The sequence below is a fragment of the Corythoichthys intestinalis genome, chromosome 1 (genome assembly GCF_030265065.1).
Source record: "Corythoichthys intestinalis isolate RoL2023-P3 chromosome 1, ASM3026506v1, whole genome shotgun sequence".
In the NCBI taxonomy this organism is placed as follows: Eukaryota; Metazoa; Chordata; class Actinopteri; order Syngnathiformes; family Syngnathidae; genus Corythoichthys; species Corythoichthys intestinalis.
The window spans coordinates 81710951-81720337 of NC_080395.1; the positions used below are offsets into that span (position 1 = coordinate 81710951).

Here is a 9387-nt window from a genome sequence, read left to right on the forward strand (position 1 = left end):
TAGGGATGGGAAGAGGGCAAAGCAGGCCAGAGCTGGGTTTGGTCGAGGTCTTGTTGCGGGCGCAAACGTGGCAAGCAGTGACAAAAGCCCGTGTGTCCTCAGGCATTGTGGCCCACCAGAACCATTGGCGCAACACAGCGAGGGTCCTGCGGATACCCGGGTGGCAGAACAGGCGAGACGAGTTGGCCCACTCCAGCACCTGTTGCCGGACTGATGCGGGAACAAACAAATTAGCCTGAGACCCCTGCCGGGGGTCCGGGTGCTCCCCAAGGGCTTCCTTAACCTTGGACTCCACCTCCCATTCCACTGCAGCAAGAAAACAGGTGGAAGGGAGAATGGGGGCTGGGTCCACCCTGGTCTCACTAGGCAGGAACTGGCGGGATAGGGCATCTGGCTTGATATTACGTGCCCCTGGGATATAGGAGAGAGAGAAATTAAAACGTTCCAAAAACATGGCCCACCTGGCCTGGCGAGGATTGAGCTTCCGGGCAGCCTTGAGGTACTCCAGGTTTTTGTGATCAGTCAAAACGATGAAAGGCTGGCGAGCTCCCTCCAGCAGGTGCCGCCACTCCTCCAGGGCAAGTTTAACAGCCAGCAACTCGCGGTCCCCAATGCTATAGTTTTGCTCGGCGGGGGTTAGTCTGCGGGAGAAAAATGCACTGGGGTGCACCTTGCCATCGCCAGTCTGTCATTGGGACAAGACTGCTCCCACGCCCATTTCAGAGGCATCCACCTCCACAATGAACTGTAAGGCAAGGTCAGGATGTGCCAGCACGGGGGCTGAAGTAAAGCGTTGCTTAAGGTACCTGAAGGCAGCGTCAGCAGAGTCAGACCAGCGAAACGGTGAAACGGTCGATGTGAGGGCCGTTAGCGGTGCTGCGACCCTGCTGTAATTCCTGATGAACCGCCGATAAAAGTTTGCGAACCCGAGGAAACGTTGGAGTTGTTTCCGATCGGTGGGCCGTGGCCACTCTACCACTGCGGTTAGCTTACCAGGGTCCATGCGGAGTTCACCCTTGGCAATGACGTAGCCCAGGAATTTGGTCTCTGGGACGTGGAACTCGCGCTTTTCTGCCTTCACAAACAGACAGTTTTCCAGGAGTCTTTGGAGCACCTGGCGTACGTGCTGCTCGTGCTCTGTGAGGTTAGGAGAGAAAATCAGGATGTCATCAAGATAAACAAAAACAAACCTGTTGATCATGTCTCTCAGCACGTCATTGACCAGGTTCTGGAAAACCGCGGGGGCATTAGTGAGTCCAAAAGGCATGACGAGATACTCAAAATGGCCCAGGGGAGTGTTAAACGCGGTCTTCCACTCATCTCCCTCTCTGACACGGACCAGATGATAAGCGCTGCGTAGGTCGAGCTTGGTGAATATACGCGCGCCATGGAGGGGTGTGAACGCCGAGTCCATCAGGGGGAGTGGGTACGTGTTCTTAATGGTGATTTTGTTGAGGCCACGGAAATCAATGATGGGCCTCAATGTGCCATCCTTTTTCCCCACAAAGAAGAGGCCGGCGCCGACCGGGGATGAGGACGGACGAATTATACCTGTGGCCAAGGACTCTGATATAGGACTGCAGCACCTCCCTCTCAGCTTCCGAGATCTTATAAATGCGCTCCTTTGGCAGGGCGGCGCCAGGAAGTAGGTCTATGGCACAGTCATAAGGGCGGTGGGGGGACAGGGCCACTGCTCGGTCTTTACTGAAGACTAGGCTCAGGTCATGGTAGCACTCAGGGACTGATGAGAGGTCTAGCTGGTCTGGGTTCTGGACAGGATAGGCCGGAGCTAGGGCAGATTTTAAACAATTTTTATGGCAAAAGGCACTCCATCCATGCAGTGAGCTTGGGATGGATCCAATCCTCCGCTGGGCTGTGAGTCTTGAGCCAGGGTAGGCCAAGAACCAGCGGCGTGTGAGGGCAATCGATTACTAATAGACTGAGTACCTCTTGGTGGTTACCCGATAGAAGAAGGTGGACAGGGTCGGTTTGCTCCCCCACACTAAACAGCACCTGTCCATTGAGTGCGATGGTCTTTAACGGGACAGGTAACGAGCGCGTTCCGACGCCCAGCTGTTTTACCAACCTGCGATCAATAAAACTTTGATCAGCACCACAATCAACAAAAGCCTTCACTCTGCAGGACTGGTCTTTCCAAGTAAGTGTGGCGGGGAGCTGGAGCCGAGCTGAGGAATTGTTAAACGCATGACTCACCAGTATTTCCTCACCTACTGGTGAGCCTGCCCGTTTCCCGGACGCACCGGACAATGGCGGAGGAAATGCCCTGCTTGGCCACAGTAGATGCATAGCTGGGCAGCGAGCCTACGTGTGCGTTCCTCCTCAGTGAGCCTGGCTCTCCCTAGCTGCATGGGCTCGGGGCTCTCAGCAGAGGGCAGTGTAGAGGCGACGATGTGTGGGGAATACCCGGAAGTAGGGGCCATACTCTGGGCAGCGGGACAGTGAAACTTGAAAGGCGGCGGCTCGCTGCGTTGACGTCGTCTTTCGCGAAGTCGATTGTCGATTCGAATCGAACGATCGATGAGCTGATCGAGATTCCCTGGCTCGTCCCTGGAAGCCAACTCGTCCTTGAGCGATTCGCTGAGTGCGCCGGTGAAGACCTCTTGAAGCGCGGTGTCGTTGAATTGGCTCTCAGCTGCAAGCGTGCGGAACTCCACGGAGAACTCTGCGACGCTGCGCCCCCCCTGACGGATGGACATTAGGCGTTTGGCGGCTTCCTTACCACGGACCGGGTGGTCGAAAACTTTGCGCATCTCGGCTGTGAAGCAGTCATATGAGGCGCACGCCGGCGAGCCCTTGTCCCACTCAGCTGTGGCCCAGGCTAAAGCTGGACCGCGAAGGCACCCGATCAGGTAAGCGATCTTGGCCCGCTCGCTGCCGTATGTTTGTGGCTGTTGATCGAACACGTGACCGCACTGCACTAAAAAGGCACGACAAGAGCCCAAGTCGCCATCGTAGGTGGCAGGGGGTGGCACGTGCGGCTCGCGAGGCGTTGGGGAGATGAAGTCTCGGCGGGGTGGTGACGTCGGATGCAGGGGAAGCGGCGTCAACTGCGCCTGGAGAGACTGTAGTGCCTCAGAAATTTCTCCTACCTTTTGGTAAAGATATTCGAGGGCTTGAGCGTGTCGATCAACGGCGGGGGGTGACGGGGAAGCATAACTCGGATCCAACATCCGCGGGGTCCGTGATGGCCAGACCAAGCTGTTAGGGTGCGCTGGGAAGTGGACCCCGAAGCAGACAAGGGTGGCTGTGGTGATTTTCAAAAGTTTATTTGAGCACAAGTCGCAGCACCGCACGTGCACTTGGCGTGTAGCTGGCAGGTGTTGACAGGAGCTCAATCAGGCGTCGGTACAATTCAGGGAGCAGGCACGGGGAATCCTGGGATGGAACAAGAGGTCTGATTAGCCGGGTAAGAATTAATGTGGTAAATACCTGAATGCTGGACTTCACTGACGGGATTACTGAAAGTTTGGTCTGGCGACGAGCGGCAACGACGAGCTGGCTTATAAAGGCGGCTGATTTCGATGGCTTGCAGCTGTCGGCGTCTTCGACCTTCTGGTCTCCCAGCCTGCAATCAAGGAGCCCTAACACAATACACTTTACAACCACCTTACAGTCTTTTGGGGCCTCCTCCCACGTGAAGTGCAATCGAACTCTGGCGACACCTGCATGCAACGTTGACGCCCTGGGTCAAACATTAGGGTCAAGGGTCAAAGGTCAGGAGCGATGCGGCCTCTGTCTTCAAATTGCAAAAAGTTGACTGATTTGTAGCATTCTGCCCTACTGTTAAAGACGCTCTCTCTGATTGGTCATCAGTCCAGAGTGTGGGGTGGTACCCCAACCCTGCTCTGATTGGCCAGTTCTTCCGGTCTGCAATCTGTGACCGAACCCACTCGGATTGAACATCCCCTCCAGGGTGGCAGCTATGAGTTTTTTGTAAAACAGTTTATGAATGAGTTGAAAGTGTATTTAAACAATGAGCACTAATTCCAGTTACTTACTGCACTTTAGGCCCACATAGTCTAGTCAAATCATTTTCTCCATCTTGTTTTGCGCGTTAAAGACTAACAGATGAATGTGAGATTATCCCACTTACTTACTTCAGTAAATATTGCCATATGTTCTTATTAAGCACATACATCTAAACGTTGGTCATTTTTTACCTAAATCAAGAAAAATCTGCTTTCAAATAATGTTTTGAACCATATTTATTCTGGAATTAAGAATATTTATAACATTTCAAAGCTTTTTAAATTTATTTTAAGGAGGTGTGTTTTTGGCCAATGTAAAAGAATCCTAAATGCCTTTGTTAGCTGAATTTTCCCCCGCAGAATATATAAAATACGTATACACAGATGAGCTCATTCATTCATATTTTAGGTCCATTTGTGTGTTGTCTTTTCTGTGGTAGTTGCAGGCGGTTGAATACGGCTGTTTGAATGTTAGAATAGAATAGGCTTTGTCATTCAAATAGTACAATGACATTAAAAATAGCAACACCCTATTAGTGCATCACACAATAAATTAATGTCAATAGTACATAAATAAATAATATACACTAGTACTACCTAAAAATAAATTTAAGTGTACGAAGGAGGTAGTGTTGATGTTAAAATAAATAAAATGATAGCCGACTCCTGAACTAGGCCAATAGCAAACTGCAATATGCAAGTGTTAATCAGATATACAAGTGTTAAGAAACTAGTATTCCATTAGAAGTAAGTTGCTAGGTTTTAAATTTTCATTCACGATGTCATTCTGCCCAACAGGTAACAAGTTAACTCTGGGTGGTCTTGGCATCTTTCCATTCTGCAGGGTGGTTGAGCATCTGTTCAGAGGCTGCGGGAGGGCGGGACCTAAGTTCAACGTTGTTTCCTTCAAGTGGCGTCGTGGTCCGAAGCGCAGCATTATAGATTTCTTCATTACTGTGTTTTAGCTGTTGTGTTGTCTTGGCCTATTTTTTCCCCACTTTCAATTATGGGCATTTGGACTTTTCCCAATTTCTGTATGCCTTAAATGTATTTGTTATTACACTCAAATTCCAGTTTTTTTTTTTTCTTGTATTTAAATAAAGGAGATATAGTACACAGTAAAAGTTAAGCAGCCTGTATTGAGTCTTAAATAAGTTTAATGATAAGCAAGTGTTTTGCAGATATTGACGTGTTGAGAAATAAGGACTAGGTTTTTAATTTTCTGTCTGCACTCATTGGGAAAGTGCACAATATACAGGACTATATGCTATGCCGAGCAATATGGTTATTTGTGTGTGTAAAAAGAAGTAGCTGAGACATGAAGTACATCTCAATATGTTTTATTTTACAAGGTCATTGACCGCCTCCTTAAAATTTACAAAGTTATCAAAAGACCTGCCAGAAAGTCCTTTGGACGTGGACGCCTTGACCATGTAGGTCTTTTTTTTTTTCTTTTTTTTTTAAATATTTTTTGTGAGGAAGGAAATTGTTATTTTTTTATCGACCTACTGACCTCCTCCTTTGTGAGGATGTACAGTCGAAATCGCTTAACGTGACATTGATGTCCTACTCTGTCATCAGTAGCCACCGACGCACGAAGCAGAAGGCTTCCTGGACCATCTTCCATTCTTCTGCGCTTTTGGCGAGATCGTTACGGAAGAACTTGGAGAGGTCATAAAACTGCCACATCTCCTCGAACATGAAGGACCGGAAGCTGCCATGCCCGCAGATGGCCCGGTCGATGTTCTGCTCCAAGTGGCATGACACCGGAGGGAACATATCCACGCAGCGTAGAAGCTGCTCCTTCAGCCACCACTCCCCAGTTTTGGTGTCGCACCTTCCCATCTGTCGTCGCCTCTCCTTCACGTGGCTATCGAGGAGACTTTTTAAGAGAGCATGCAGTAGTTGTTTTAAACTGATTTTTTTATTTTCTTCTGGGTAACAGACACACATCAATTTCTTATTTATACTCACTACTTGACATAGCAGACATCTTCCTCCATAAGCCACAGAAGGTCTTGCCTTTGTATTTCCCAAAGGTCACCGTGAGCTGGCCAAGGATCTGCTGGTCTGTTGGAGCTGCGGTGACGGCATGGCAGTTTTTCCTAGCTGTCAGGCGTAAAAAAACATCAGACAAGAAGAAATAATATAGTTCAATTCATTTTTTAAATGAAGGAGATGTTGTTTTTTTAAAAGGCATCCAGAACAATACCTTGTTTGTACATGTACTTCTCAGGCGCAGTTTAGGCAGCAAAGCATGGTGGCCGGTCATGGCTTCTGATGTACACTGAGAAACACAAAGGCAAGTGTCAACACAAAAGCAGGACATGACACGGAGGGAAAATTCTAGATGATGGTAATAATAAAATTGCATTTTTGTTGGTTGTGAAGACGATGCCTCCATTCCTAGCTGGCAATTAGAAAAACAAAAATGACGATGTTCAAAGATGCTAAAATGTTGAGAGGGGTGTCTTGAGTTCATCTAATTCCCAAATTCCAAATAAAAGGGAACTTATTGGGGAAAGTGCAAAATTGGCCCACTTACAAAATGATGACGTCTATGTAGTACAGTATGTAGAAAGTGACCTTATCCAACATTGGGGCTTCTTCCCCTTCACATGGAAGAATCATGTTTATGGGTATGGTTCCTGTTAAGATCTTATACTTCTGACAAACATTTCCGATGACCCTTTCAACATGGATTCTCAAATGTGCTGACAGCGGCCTTTTGTAAATGCTGGGAGTTTGACATCTGAACACTACATGCCCACACATTCTTGTATGTCAAAACCTCTGTCAGCCAAGACATTGTCCCCAGGTAACAAATATTTAAAAAAAAAAAAAAAATCACTGTTCAGGGTTATATGTTTGTCACTTGTACGCCCTCCCCAGCCTTTTGATAAGAAACAAATGGCTCCCTTGGGTGTAATACATATTAAATACTTCATAGTGTGGTGGTGCTTGTAGCTGGAAAACATTTGGGCACGTGCTTTCAGATTTGATGAGTTTTCTGTGAAAATTTCAAAACGGTCAATAATCACAGTCTGTGTCACATCCTGATTGGTGTTGTGCGTCTCATCCTCCGTGATTAGCTGATCACCTTTTTCTCCAGCTTCATGTGTCCCCTCTTCAGTCTGTAGCTGACCACTTTCTTCTCCAGCGTCAGGTGTCCCTTCCTCATTCTGTTGGTGACTGTTTATTTCACCAGGCTCAGATGGTCCCTCCTTGGTCTGCAGCTCTTCAATGTTTGCATCCTGCTGGACCCCCATCTCTGGTGCTTGCAGTGTCTCTTTCCGTAGCTGCTCACGTTCGTCTTGCAGAGCGTGCAGTGTTTGTCGGTGTAACAGATGTGTGTCCCAGATGTAGGGGTGGTGCCCAGTCTGGGTCAGTCTCCCTCATTTCATAAGCTGGTTCACCTGCAATCACAGGTTTTATTTTGAAAGCTAGGCAAGATTGGATATTTCCATGGCATTTCACTTTCGTAAACACTTAATCAGACATGCTACCATCCCATCAGATCATCAGAATTTATAAATCAGGCCGGATGCAACGGACAGGACGTGAAAAGTGGACATGTCCGGGCAAAGAGGACGTTTGGTCATCCAAGCAAACAGTCATGGCCGATAAAAACTAGATCACGATTGTGTACGATCGGGGAAAAAAACGGACCCAAGAAGACATCATCACAACTGTTTCTCCACCAAGCATTGTGAGGAATGTTCACAGTCTATGTGCAGCGACTTTAATTCACTTTACAACGCATACTCACATCATCAATGAAGGAGCCGACGTACACTGCTGGCCAAAAGTATTGGCACCCATGCAATTCTGTCAGTTAATGCTCAATTTCTCCCAGAAAATGATTGCAATTACAAATGCTTTGTTAGTACTGCTTTGTCATGTACGTGTACAATCATTTAGTTTATTTTTTTTTTGTCTGTGAATTTCAATCTGTTTGTCACTAGTAAACATACACTCCATTTGAACAAGGAGGGGGACAGCGAATACGTTCGTTCGCTTCCAGCCCTTCCAGTTCAAATGGAGTGGAGGTTTAAGTGCTGTCAATGGCAACACTTGGTCACTTTTCAGTTTTAGTCGATTTCAGCGACGCCGTTGGACAAAAGCGGTGGTGTTTTGCCTTAAGGCAGACACACACCCAAATAGTGCTGTAAAATCACGATGGTCGCCTGCAGATGGATAAAACATTTGTTTCCAGCGGCTGTGTGAAAGATTAAAAGTAACAAGGTAATGAATCCAGTTGTGGCTAAACAATAGGATAGGATCAAGGCCGGCCCAGCCTATACGCAGACTATGCAGCTGCGTAGGGCCCCTGACCACTCGGGGGCGGGGCCCCAATCTGGAAACCTCATTTTATAGGTTGTTAATAGGGCATCGTGTATAATGTGGGGCGCATTGCCGTTGATCTATGCAAACATCCATTTTCTTGTCATTACAATCTGATCTATGCAAACATCCATTTTCTTGTCATTACAATCTGGCAACCTGGGGAGTGACGTTAAACCTGCTTTGCGATGATTGGTGCTCAAACTTGCTTGGAAAATAGATGCACGGATATGTGGAAGAGAATTTATCCTTCTGGAGCAGAGAAAGGAAAGAAAAAAATCGGAGAAGAAAAGAAACAACAGTATCGTGCTGCAACGATTAATCGATGAACTCGAGTATTCGATTAGAAAAAACATTCGAATTAAATGTTGTTGCTTCGAGTATTTGTTTAATGAAAGTGGCATTGTAATGGTTTATTTTGAAATTGTTTGCATTTACTTTTATTGATTAGGGTGGATGCACTGCCCTCTGGTCTGCCTCTTTTTACATGGCTGAATCCAACTGCTCCCTGTTAAGACCAACGTGAGCTAAGTTTTTGTTTGAGCTAATGTTTTTTAATGTATTCATAATTTAGTTTATAGGTATATTTAGCTGTTTTTTGTGGGAAAATGTGTCTGAATCATTTGTTAAGAGCATTGTGAAATAAACTAGCATTTTATAGCATTTAAGCTAGCTGACTTTTTCTATGCAAGTTAGCCAATTGTTCTTTTGTTGTACATAGATCCTCATTAAAAAAAAAAAAAAAATTATACTCTTTGAGGCTGAGCTCAGGTATTTGAATTTTTCATGTTTCTTATCCGATTACTCGATTATTCCAACTGACTAGTCCATCAATTAATCAATTACTAAAATATTCTATAGCTGCAGCCCTACAACAGTATCGCGGTAATTGAGCATGTTGTTGATGTTGTTGTTGTTGTTGTTGTGCAAGACACTCCGACTTGAACGCTGTTGTCAGCTGAGCTTGTCAATATGTCGTACTGGTAATTGCCATTAGCTGCAGGGCAAAAGCCTGGAGCGAATCAAGTAAAGCGGAGCAAGCTGTCACCTGTCG

General features: G+C 46.6%; 1 long non-coding RNA gene across 1 annotated transcript; it reads right to left on the minus strand.

Moving 5' to 3' along the window:
• Positions 1-5246: 5246 nt before the first annotated feature.
• LOC130919485 (uncharacterized) lies at positions 5247-9075 on the minus strand. The gene is made up of 4 exons (XR_009063971.1): positions 7090-9075; positions 6202-6276; positions 5964-6098; positions 5247-5871 (listed from the first exon to the last, which is right to left on the minus strand). It is a non-coding gene; the product is annotated as an uncharacterized LOC130919485 (long non-coding RNA).
• Positions 9076-9387: the final 312 nt, after the last annotated feature.